Below are 12,549 nucleotides of genomic sequence, written 5' to 3' on the forward strand. Positions count from 1 at the left end.
ATTCTCTGCAAATATAAAGTGTCATGGTTGCAGCCCCTGCTGTCATCAAAAATTGCATTTCATATACAGGGTGAACTCGTGTTTCAAAATTTTTTAGGTTCCACGTTCTGTCCCTCATGAGTCCCTCCTGCAGCAGCTGTCACAAATTTGGCGGCTTACAAATCTTCAGTGGATCATGTCTCCACTTTTCTGGACCTGTTTGCTTTCTACAAGGAGGTATGCAGCAAGCCCCATATTTGTCCTTTTTTTTTCCCTCTGGGAGCTTTGATTTTCTTATGGTGGAAAATACCATAAGACTTGGGCTCAAGGGACAAGTAGATACTTTAAAAATAGCTAGTCTATGTGGTAATGAAAAAGAATTAAGAAATATGGTCCTACATAGAAGACCACAGAGGTTGAAGACAAATCTTGTCATTTCAAAATCATTCTCCTAGTTTGTGAGGAGAGTATGGATTGAAAGTTTGAACTTCGCCTTGCCAAGCACATCCCTCGGGCGTCCCGAGCATCACGACTCTTGCCCAGCTGCATCCTTGCGGTCTATCCCGTCTCCCTCTCCCGCCTCCTGTTTGATGCGGTCCGTGGATGCCAGCGCAGTCGAGGGCCACGCTCGGGATAGAGGCAGCAGCTTAGCTTGGGCATCACCCGCCCTTTGGGCATGTGCAGCGCGCACGCCTGTGCCCGTGTGGCCGTGCCTGTATCAATCTGTGCCTGTGTCTATGTGACTACGTGTGAGTGTGCCTCTGTGAGAGCAGCAGCCGGTGCCGCACACGCTCCCTGCAGAGCGCGGGGTGCTGTTCCACCTGCAGGTATGTGCCAGGGCCAGCGGGACGGGCGCGGACGGAGGGATGCCGACCCCCTTCGCCCCCGCCCCTCCCGCTCTGCAGAGGCCCCTTTCCTCCCGCTCCCCCAGCCAGGGCTGCCGGCCGGTGCGCGCCTCCGCCCCACGGCACTCCTCACCCCGCTCTCAGCACACTGCTCCCACCGCGACTCTCCGACCGCGCTTCGGGCACCGGGCACCGGAGCCCCCGCTCCCGCTCGCTCCCCGCTCCGCCTCACGGCCCCGCTCGCGCGCGCTCCCGCTCGCTCGCGCGCGCACGAGTGACATCACCCCCGTCCAATCAGCCGCCGCCGCTCCCCGAGCCCCGCTCGGCCCCGCTCGGCCCCGGCGGCCCCGCGCGCGGCCGGGGCGGGGGCGCGCGGGCGGCTGTCAGCCCTGCCGAGCGGGCAGGGACGCGCCGAGCCGAGCCCGCCGTGCCGGCCGGGCAGGGCCGTCCGAGACGTGCCCGGTGCGCAGCGGAGGTGCGGGCGGCGCGGGGTGACAGCCCGGCCGTGCGGCGGCACTGCGCAGGTAGGGCAGGGCGCGCTCGGCGGCGGGCGCCCCACGCCCGCGCAGCGCAGCGGGATCCCCGGTTCGAGCGGCACCGGCAGAGCGGCGCGCGGCCACCGGCACCGCGGTCCTGGGGAGGGGGCACCGCACCGGGTGGGTCCCCTCAGCGGCGGGGAGTCACAACTTTGCCGGTGCGGCTGGGGGAACGCGGGGAGCTGGGGCAGGTGCGGGTCGGCGGGGCAGCCCAGAGCCCCGCCACGGTGGAACCCCTCCTCTGCGGCGGCCGGGGGCGGCGGCCCTTTCCCGGCGCGGGGAGCGGGGCGGGCATGGGGAAGCCGCCCCCTCCCAGGGCGCCTGCCCGCTGGGCACGGGATTACTCGGCACCCCGGGCTGCCGAAAGTGGGCCGCCTGCCCCGGGTAATCCGACGGCGAGTGCTGTGCCCGCCGATCGCGGGCTCGGGGGGGGATGCTGGCTGCCCAGGGACCGGGATGCTGCCGCAGGGGAAGCCTCGTGCCCGGTTTCCTCTCCGTTTCCTACGGCGCACGGATGGATTTTGGCAGCGTGTGTAAAAATGCGTCCGTACCGCGGTCTTCCAGCGCATCATTTCAGCACCACGGTCTATGTGCCGGAGCAGCCGCAGCCTTGCGCCCTACGCTGATTTATCTGCGTTTTGGGTGTGTTTAGTCGTGACGGGCTAAAAAGGGTGTTGGTTTTTGGTTTGGCTTTTTTTTTTTTTTTTCAGTGCACCATCTTGCAATAAAAATGACAGCGTTTCACTCTGTTTTCTCCTTGTAAAATGCTAATAATGCCTTTTTTCAGTGCCGCGTTTCCGTGAGTGTCAGTAATTCGGGGCGGCTGTAGTAACCTGCCGGTGGAGGCAGAAATGCCATTGCTGAGCTCCGCTAAAGGCACCTGGAAGGGCTGAGCGTGCCCCGGGGTGCCGCGCCCGAGCTGCGCCTCGTTGAGCGGCTCTTTAGGAATTGCAGCGGCTCTATGAAGCGCTGCTTAATTCTGTTTATGAAATCTACGGGAGATTATCTATGCAGTTAATCAACTATGCTCCATTTAGTAATGAAAGTAAAGTGTGACCTCTGAGCTGCGAATGTTTTCGAGTATTATAGTCTAGCATAGTCATAGTTATATAACAATATTATAATACAATTATATTAAAGAACATTAAAAAAGGGTTTGTTGACGTTTTAAAAATAAGTCATTACGTAATTACTAGGCTGTACAATTGAGGGAAAAATACGCCTTTAAAATGTAGCCACCTGTGCAGAGGTGGCTGTATCAAAGAAGGTATTAACAAATATGTTCCTTAGTTTCACTCTTTTGTATAGAATTACTTGTAAACCACTAAAAATCATCAGCTCAGGTCTTGAAATTACATAAGACAGGGGAAAGCTTTCTGAAATAACTCGAAGTTATAAAAATTCTCAGATTTTTTACATCTACCATTAGTAACTTCTAAATGTCCTTGTAGTGCAAATACTGTACAGATCTCTGTGAAAATATGATCTTTGGTCCATGTTCTTCTATAAATGATAATGCACTAAAATTTCTTTATTAAGAACTCACCTTAATATTTCTGAAAACTGTTGGTAATATGAATCTTTTGTTTGGTCGTTTGCATTCAAAGATATATGTTATCAGTTGCTTAGGTTTTGTCTTTAGCAATAATTGACATTATAAAAAAACCAGATCTTTCCTATCTCTAAATTTTGCAAAAATTAAAATAACCTAAGCAAAACACTTCTGTCCTGGTCCATATTTGTATTGTCCACAATGCTGTTCTAAACCAGCAAGAGATTTCCTTTTTCACTTTTAAGTAGTGCTAAGAAGTAATGCAACCTCAACACAACTTCATGGTAATGCAAAAACCTACTTGATTTTATAGGATTTTAAATTAAATGTCTGTCTTAAACACCTTTTGTAGAGAAATCCCACATTATTAAGGTTATGGAATAAAGAGGTTTTAAGTGCCTTTTTTAGCATGTACTTCTGATACAGTCTTAATTACATGATCACATACTAATTTTTTTTTCCCACAGGAATCCTGTCTTTCACTGCATGGGATAGATTGAGCTCACTTAAGAGAATTCAGTATTTTTCATTGATCATTGTGTGAGCCCATGATTTATTTATTCAGTGTTACTCAGCTCTGCTTTGAAGACAGAACTGATAACATCTGTGTGAGCTTTGCTAAAGGGCTTATCAGTATGTGATCAGAATGCCCCAAAAAGTACTAGTAGTTTATCAAACACTACCTAAGGTGAGACAACACTTCTACAGATGGTGAAGAAAGGCACAGAAAGGGTTAGGTGAAAAGTATTCACTCATTTTTGGTGTCCAGTTTGAAATTTCTACAATTCTTGTAAATATACTTGCTCAAGTTTTACCTGCTACTGCTTTTTGTAACAGTCCTGGCTGTTCCACATTTGTGAGTGTATCTGCAGAGTGAATGGGGAAAAAGAGGAATTTACTGTTAATAACAAACAGTGGAAGTTTTAGGTTAAATGGTTTGCTGCATGACAGTCAGGGGAATGAAGGAAACTACAATAGAAAGAATGTTAGCCATTAAAGTCTTTGTGGCATATTACAGAGCCCCTGTCCCTTTTTCTTTCTGCAAGTTCAGTTCTTCAGTAGTTAAAACAAATCCTACCTGACTTAAGTTCTTAAGTATCATCTTCAGTGGCAAGGTAACTTTGAATAAGAAGCACATGTCTATTTAAGTGCATTGTAAAAAACCAAAAACACTCAAGGAAATTTAATTATGGTTGCACAGACAACAGTTTGTCATTTTACACTTTTTGAGTGCTTGATTTAGTAACCTTAATAATGTTCTTTTGTGTTGTTTGTGAAGTAAAATATGCCTACATGTCCCATAAATGTCCTTAAACCCCAGAAAAATTAAATTTTAGGGAATTAAAAACCAACCAAACAAACAAGGCAACAAACAACAAACCAAGAAAATGCAGAAAAAAAATCAATTATCCAAGAAAATTTCTCATTGTTTTACTGTATTGGACCTAGAGTGGTTACAAACAGAATGGGAAATGTTTAATCTTGCAAAAAGCTCCTGAACTTTTACCATCATGAGTGATATTATGGAAGTGTGGTCCCTTTCATGTACAGCAGAATGGTGTCACTTGTAGTGCATTTGCTTGGGTAGTGGAAAAGTGGTGCAAGACTGAAGTCCTTTGTACTGTAGGCTTTAGAATGTGTTGTGGTGTGTGAGGGCTCTTTTGCACAACTTCTGTAAGCATGGTCCTTTGCACTTCATCATTTATATGTATCCTAATGGCAGCACCTTTATCATCCTGTAGCTGGTCTCAGTGTTTTAGGTATTCCTGGTCTTGACCATTCCAAATTTTGCTTTTTTATCTCACCCAGTCCTGTCTCCTTGTTTTTTTCCTGTCAGCTTTCCTTCAATTTACTTTCCTTTATACTTTGGAGCCTCCTCATCCTGATTTGCTATGTCAGCCCAGTCTCCTTTCCCAGTCTCCAATCACTTTTTCTGTGCTTTTAGCAGACATTGGTCTCAATTTTTATTCTTCAAAGACTGCAAGGTGGCTTTTGGTCTTCTGCACTGAAACAACACAGTACTTTCTTCTTAGAAGTTGGTTGGTCTTTGTTACATTTTCAGAGATAAATGAAAGAGCATAGCAATAACTCAAAACCTGTCTATGATGATGGCTTCAAGCCACAGTCACAAACATTTTTTGAAGAAAACTTATTGTGGTTTTCCTTTTTAAAAATTGAAATCTTAAATTTTTCGACGTGATGCATAAGTATATGTTTTATATGCATTGGCAGAAAGCAAGGACACACAGGACACTTGGACAAAGTTGTAAGTAGTAGTAAACTATAGAAATGCCAAGCAACCTCAATAGTCCTATTTATTCAGAGAAATCAGCAATTCTGACTGTAGCATATCCTGTATTTTTGCTTAACTAAGTTTTGCAGGGTTCTGTGCTGGCAAATAAAATAATGATGATTTGGGTTTTGTTTGTATTCCTACTAATTTTCATTTTATCTCAAGGATTTGCTACAACCTCTTGAGACAAATACTTACAAAAGATTATGTGATCATCTCACTGAATTGAGATTTGGATAAAATTGGTGGACTTACCACTGCACCATAGTAGTTTTGTTTATGTAAGGTAGCCTTTTGGATGTAGTAAAATAGTATTTTCAATAACTTAGTAGCTCTTGTGTCTGAAATAAGGGACATGGTGTAGCTATGGTCAGCACTACAGACAGAATAATTAATGTGATAGAGTGTTTTAAAATGAAGAAATATAAATATACATATTTCACAAGTTCTTTGCCTTTATTTATGTAATGTTTTTATACTTGACACATAGTGGACAGATGATATGTTGGTCCCATGCAAATGAGTTAGCTTGGAATACAGAGATCAGGATTTAGTTATGAGATAAGTGATCTTTTTTATAACTTTATTGGAAACATCCTATTTTACTATAGACAATTCCATTTTCTCCTGTTCAGCAAGAGTTGAACAGAAGCGTTACTATTAGTTATTCCTAGTCAAGCCAGTACTCAGAGTTGTTGGACATGGACTTGAATTTACTGCTGCATTATATTCTCATGAAATTGGTTCTCTTTTCCATAAAATATGAGTAAAGAACTTCAGCTTACTAGCTGTTAAATTTAATTTGTTGTAAAAATCAAAGAGAGATGTTTATATGTTCAGTCAAGCATTGGAACAGGTTACTCAGAGAAGTTGTACACTTTCTCTTCTTGAAAGCTTTCTTGAAATACAAAGCCCCCAATAACCTGACCAAATGTCTTAGCTTTCAGCAGGAGATTGGGCTGCAAACCTCCTGACATCCCTAACAATATGAATTATCCTATGATATCTCTTTTCCTGACTTGTCTTATAGCATGAAATACCTTAGGAGGTGATTCTCTAATTCCTGGGGAGTGGGGGGAGAAAGTCAAGATACAGTCTGAACACTACTTTCTGAAAGGGAAAGGATAGCTGTGCCAACAGACAAAATACTCAATGTGCGAATGAAATAATGTTACAGACTGAATTCCCTGTATAGTTTTTATTTGGTAATTGTGTTTAAATGCACTACTAGATTTGCTGTGGATTAGTTAGGCTAGATGTTTTATTATAGGTCTATTTTCCGGGAGATGATAGCAGGATTCAGTAGCTTTGTCAGTTACCATGTTGTAACAAGTTGTAGTTCTTCATCTTTAGGTTCACAGAGAAAAAAAAATTTGGTCTATTAATACAACTGTTCTTTATAAATTCATGTTTTTCATACAAAATCTCATACTCAAAATCTGAATGTAAATATTTAAAACAAACACTGATGCTGCTAAGTGGAACAGGCTGTTCATGTTGTCTCAATGTTGTTCCAAGTTACAGTGTTAATAGTTTAATTGTTCTGGGAAGGATCGGTGCTTACCAAATGGGGAGATAACTAGGTGCCTTGTATTAACCAGAGAGATGGGACAGCAGAACAGTGACTGGTTCTAACACATCAGCTTCAGTGGGATAGGAAATTTTATGCTTTCCACCATCAGGACAGAAATCCATGTAATTTTTAATTTTTTGTGTACTGTAAAAACACTGACTTTTTTTTTAGGGCCTACTTATAATTCAGTTTATATGCAGTCCAGTGATGAATATGTAACTTTTGAGAACTATCTTGATTTTATGAAGACCATAAATTAACCTTTCACATATAGTTTTGTTTTTCTTTTCTTGAGGTTTTCATGTTTAAGATTCATCAGAGCTTAGAAGAAATGATCCAGTTATTTTTCTTCTGTGAGAAAAGAGAAGCAGTCATATACCTCAGATATTTCGTGATGAAGACTTCCTTCTAGATATCTGTGTTTCCCACTAGAATGCTTTCTTTGAAACTTGGAATAAAGCTGACTTTGTTTTGATAAAGGCAATCAGTTGTCCTGCCAACTGCTCACTGACAAAATCTTAAATAAAGTTAAAAATACATTAAATGTGTCTGTGCTATAGAGCAAGACTGTATTTTCCTTTATCAAGTATTATTAACAAACATGTAAAAGTGCCTAGAAGGATAACATACCTGTTGATAAGGCTTGCTTTTTCTAGAAGTGTGAACTCTCTGCTGTTACTAGTAGTACTTTAGAGAAAGCATTGCATTTTTCACTAGGATCATTTTTGAGCAAAGCAAAAAGAAAATAATGACGATGAATGAGAAGGAGCCCCTAGAAATAACACTTTTTTTGTTTTCTGAATGTCTTATTTTGAAGATTAATATCATCTCTCTTTTGTATATTGCCTGAAGCCCAGCTCCCATTTCATCAGCAGTCTACAGTTTACTTCTTTTATAAAAATGAACTTTGGAATATTGAGCAGTTTCCACTTCAGATTTTCATTATAAAGGAGCTCCCAGGGAGAGCAGCTGCTGTTGAAATAGATCTTGGAAAGCCAGGCGTTCTGAAATGCTCCTTTTTTTGCCTTCTTGTTGTCACTTCCTGAACTCTCTTTGCTCTATACTTTTATTGTATCTTGTCCTTCTGACTTTTCCTGATCCTGAAAATTTTCAAACATTTTTAAAGTGTTTTGAAGAAGTATCCAGTTCTGCCACTTAGACTAGGTGTAGCCATGATATCCCTGAAAAATGCATGAACAGGCAATCCCAATGGCAGAATTAGTCTACAACTTGACTGTAATAGTTTGTTTTTGAAATAAAGGTGAAAGTTCAGCACTTACTGAGCTTAAAAATTATGTATGATTTTTGGTTTGATTGCTCTAATTTCTTTCTTGACATAAGTACTCTGCAAATATTGTAAAACAAGGAAATAAAATCCAAACAAAACCATTGAAGGATAATTATTGGAATGGTGCCAATGCTGACTACCATTCTAAACATCTGGGGTTATATTTTCACTTTGTTGTTTAAACATTTTCTGTTTCAGTTTTGCATTAGGTCTTGTCAGATGGATTCTTTGGCTCCCTTGGTTGTGGGCTCTTTATTTAGTTGGGGTTTCTTTTTAGTCAGTGTAGGAATGAAGGTTTATTGTTTGAGATTCAAGGGAATGCTGAGTAAGATCTTAATTCCTTTGCCTCATCATAATAGTTCATTGCCTTTTTCATTTATTGGTGTTGATCTGCACCATTCAAAAGTAGAGTTTTGAAAACTTTATTAATGCATTAACTGAAAAATGTATGTATGGGGTAATTCTTTTAACAACCAATTTACCTGATAATTCTTGTATTTTTATAAAGAGATTATATGTGTGAGCATATAGGCATTTAGATGAAGAATTAATTTCCTTTTAAGTAGCTGGTATTTATAAAATAAGAGTCTGGAAAGCACTGGCAAAACCTAATTAACATTATTTAAAAAAATTCTTAATGGAAAAAATACTTGACTGCCTTATTTTGACACACTGACCTAATCCAGTCACTATTACATTAACTTATATTCATATACTCAAATATATCTGTATACAAGGTCTTTGCCCCCATACTCCTATTAGTTTAAAGATAGTGAACAGAAGAAGAAATACTTTAATATTAATATTTTATTAAATACTCCCAAAAACAAAAGGAAAGAGAAGTAGATAATCTCAAGTAGGATGATTTTGAAGAACTGAGTTCAGAAGCTACTAATTTCGTTATTAAAATGTCAGTGTAAAAACTACTTTGACTTAATTTCTTTGTAATATTGAAATGAACAAGTACATTTACTTGGTTGAGGATGCTTTTTATTCTTTTGATGATCTTCTGTCAATATATACAAAAAATGAATCATTACTTAATGAATTTCTTGGACTGAAGTATTTCTCCCTGTTTCTTCTTGGAAATTTCATGTTGACTATGAAACAGGACCAAAAACTAGATAAATTCTCCCTCTGGGATAGTAGAATAGGATAATTGTTTTAAAATATTAAATAGGCTTTTGTTTTTAAAGTCATGGTGATCTGTGGTTTATTAGCTAAGAATACTTGAGCTAACTAAAGGGGTTTGAGTGAAAAAGACACGGTTGCATTTTAATTGCCAGTAATTTTTTGGGTCATTTATTATTAGGCTAGGTGATTCCAAAATATGATTTTGGGGCATAAAGGAAAGTGGTATATTGAGAAATGGGGTTAATTTGCACTTAACAGCATAGGTAAAACACAGAATAAGACAAATTTGATTAAACCAAGTATTTTGTTGTTGTGAAATGGGAGTTTACTTATCTTCTTCTCAGAATGGCAGAGATTGCTACAGAAACCTAAAGGCATAAAGAAAGTTTTGTATTTAAAAAGCCTTAGGTTTGTAATGAAGCACAGCTGTTGCCACTTCCGCTCACATTCTTTTTTAGAAATACATTCTGTGGGTTCTCTACACACCAGCTGACCCAGCCTTAAATGTGTCTGAACCATAAAACCTGTTTTGTCTCATTTCTGTGAGATCTTTTTTGAAGCATTCAAAAGATAAAAAGGCTTTTCTTTTTTTTTTTTTCCCCGAAGGTTTAACTCCAGTCAAATGTGATGTTTGTATCTGAAGTTACAGCATCTTCATATAATTCAGACTTTGCCCATGCATATACTGGAAGGAAGCACAGAGTAGCTGCATAGGATTTAATTTTTTTTTTTTTTAACTAGGACAACTCTGAAATAAATTTACTTCAGTGCATTACCATATACTTACATATTACCTCAGTTTTATTTACTTTCATGTAGCAGGCTTCTGTGACCTACTAAATATTTTTAGCTGATCTTATCCTTGGCAGTTTTGCTAACATAGTATTTAAACTGACAGTGATTAGATAAAGCCTGCAAATACTTACGAAGGTTTTCCATGTGTATGTTGTGTGCTTTTTAAAAAGCATCAACAAACCAACCCCCCAAAACCCAACAAATATCAAGCACTCTGGTATGGTACAAGTGCCAAGAGAAGAAAGGATAGTGTGGGAGGGATGTATGTGGTTTTTTGGCCACTGTCAAAAAATTTCTAGTATATCACATAAACCAGTGAAAACAGGTCAGAATTTACTGTTCTGTGATTATTTAATACTACCAAAGCACCTGCATATTTTATGTAACAGACTCAGTCAGCTTTTAGATAATCTTTCCAGACCAGCTTGAAGGAAAACGGTGTTAATATAAGGACAGTGAAGCATATAGAGCACCTTGCAATGCAATTTCTATTCCAGCAGTTTAGTACCTGTCTCTGGACAGCCATTGTTAGGGTTAGCAGGCTTCTAGGTAGAACAGTTTTCATACTTGTTTGTCACTGTCTAAACTCTCAACATTTAGGATATTCTTGGCCTATTTTTCAAGGACTGTCATGTTTAATGAGTATTAAACTTTTTTTTTATAAGTACTCAATGCCTTTCTCAGAGGGTCAGACATTTATTGTGTGGGTACTGGCTAGATACTGTGCTATTTAATGGGATGTGCAAGCAGCCAAAGGGCTGTTATTTGACATTTGTCTTGGATCCATTGTAATCTAAGATAATAAAATAATTAAAAAGGAAATAGAGTTATATGTGTACCTACTAAATTAAATTTTTAAAATTTTGGTGTACCAGCAAGGAAATTTCAGTTCAGCTTCATAAAACGTAGGCAGTCATTCCAAAGAGTCCAGGAGCTAATTCTTGCCTGTTCTGGGAGAATCAATTGTTAAATACACATTTTCAGTATTTTTTTGCTTGTCAGTTGATCTTCCTCATCTGAAAGCTTTGTCAGAACACAAAATTCAGAGTTAAAAATAGGTGAATTTAAATGAGAGGACTTTTTGTTAGCTGTTACCTTTAGTCTGTTAACCTTTATCACCTAGATGCAAGTTTGGGATTGGACTGAGCTCTCTGTTGAAGATGTTAACCATAGTATAGAATATCAATATTTAGGTGTTGGGAGGAACTTCACAGAACACAGACACTTGTGCTGCTTCTAAACAATCCTTCAGGATGTTGCTAAGAACTTATATAAAAAATGTATTTATTTTTATTTTTTAATCTACAGGGTAATTTTATTGATTCTGACTTCATTATTCCTGTTCTATGGGGTCTCTACCTGTGAGTTTGTTAGTACATATGAAAAAATGGCAGTGTGTGCATTTGGGTGACATTTTAAAACTTACTCTTGAAAAATAGCAAAATTTTCTGTTGCTGGATATGTCAGTTTGATACATTGTTTGTACAAGTACCCGTGCTTGTCTCCAAATTCAAAGCTCATTAAAACTTGAAAACCAGGCTTTCATCCTGGACTGTTCTTTCATCTTCCCTGGAAGCTCTCTTGATGGCCTGAGAACTTCAGTGGATGTAATTCACGTCTCAGGATAGGGAGTGATGGGAAGCTGGGTCAGAGGAGGCAGTAGCTAACAAGGGCAAACCCACATTTCTTAATTTGCCTAGCTTGTTCTGTTCTTCAGTCTGAAGTTGTTTGCATGAGTTTAAATTCACATCAACAGTTTAAAAAAAATAGTCTGATTTTGCCCTACTCTAGATTAGGACTTCTCATAAATTTGCTGATCATGTTTTCTCAGTGCAGTGAGATAGAAAAGCAGAAATATTTTTTACAGACTTTTAGAAATACTCTCTTACCTTTTACAGACATTTGCAAGTAGTGTTTTGGTTAGATTTTTAAAAGATTATTTATTTTTATTTTGTTAATTCTGACTGCAGAAGTGTATGAAAACATTACTGTGTCTCTTTTCTCTCTGTTGGTCTAGTGACAGTTGGCAGGTGCTGGCTCCCAGTGAGAGCTGTAAGTTGCACAGCTTGGTAATTGGCATTGAAATTGAGCAAGGAAATTGCCTCCTTCTCTTATGCTACAATACAGGCTTTCTAAGACAAGGTCTTTCTCTTTTCCTTTTCTCAAGAAAATCAGCCACTATTAAATTTTCTCAAAGAAAAAGGGCTTATATGTGGGCAGCATGAGGAAGAAGTACTTGCTCTCTGAATGACTTGTGTCACTAAGAGCCAGCAGCTCAGTCCCACCTATATCTCTGAAAACCAGTCTAAGAATATTTGGAAATTGAAGATGGTGCTGATTAGGAAAAACTTCAGGGGTACTTGTGTGAAATTGGTGGCAAAAGATATTGCTGTACAAGAAAGAAAAATGTGTTCAGTTTGCAGTTATACAAAAAAAAAGTCTCCTTTCCCTTTCATTAAAAATCAGATTTTTATACTGTGCATCTGAGAATATGATTCTTTACTACTTCATTTTTTCTTTTCTTTAATTTTTTTTGTTAGTTTGGATTTTTTTC

At 39.6% G+C, this 12,549-nt stretch overlaps 1 protein-coding gene across 1 annotated transcript in view; it reads left to right on the plus strand.

The window, feature by feature from the left end:
• Positions 1 to 695: 695 nt before the first annotated feature.
• Positions 696 to 12,549, plus strand: part of CNTN1 (contactin 1) — a 212,273-nt gene continuing 200,419 nt past the window's right edge. The window contains exon 1 of the mRNA XM_050982023.1: positions 696 to 806. The gene's annotated coding sequence lies outside the window, so the exon portion shown is untranslated. The remainder of the gene's footprint in view (positions 807 to 12,549) is intronic.

The sequence above is a fragment of the Serinus canaria genome, chromosome 1A (genome assembly GCF_022539315.1).
Source record: "Serinus canaria isolate serCan28SL12 chromosome 1A, serCan2020, whole genome shotgun sequence".
NCBI lineage: Eukaryota > Metazoa > Chordata > Aves > Passeriformes > Fringillidae > Serinus > Serinus canaria.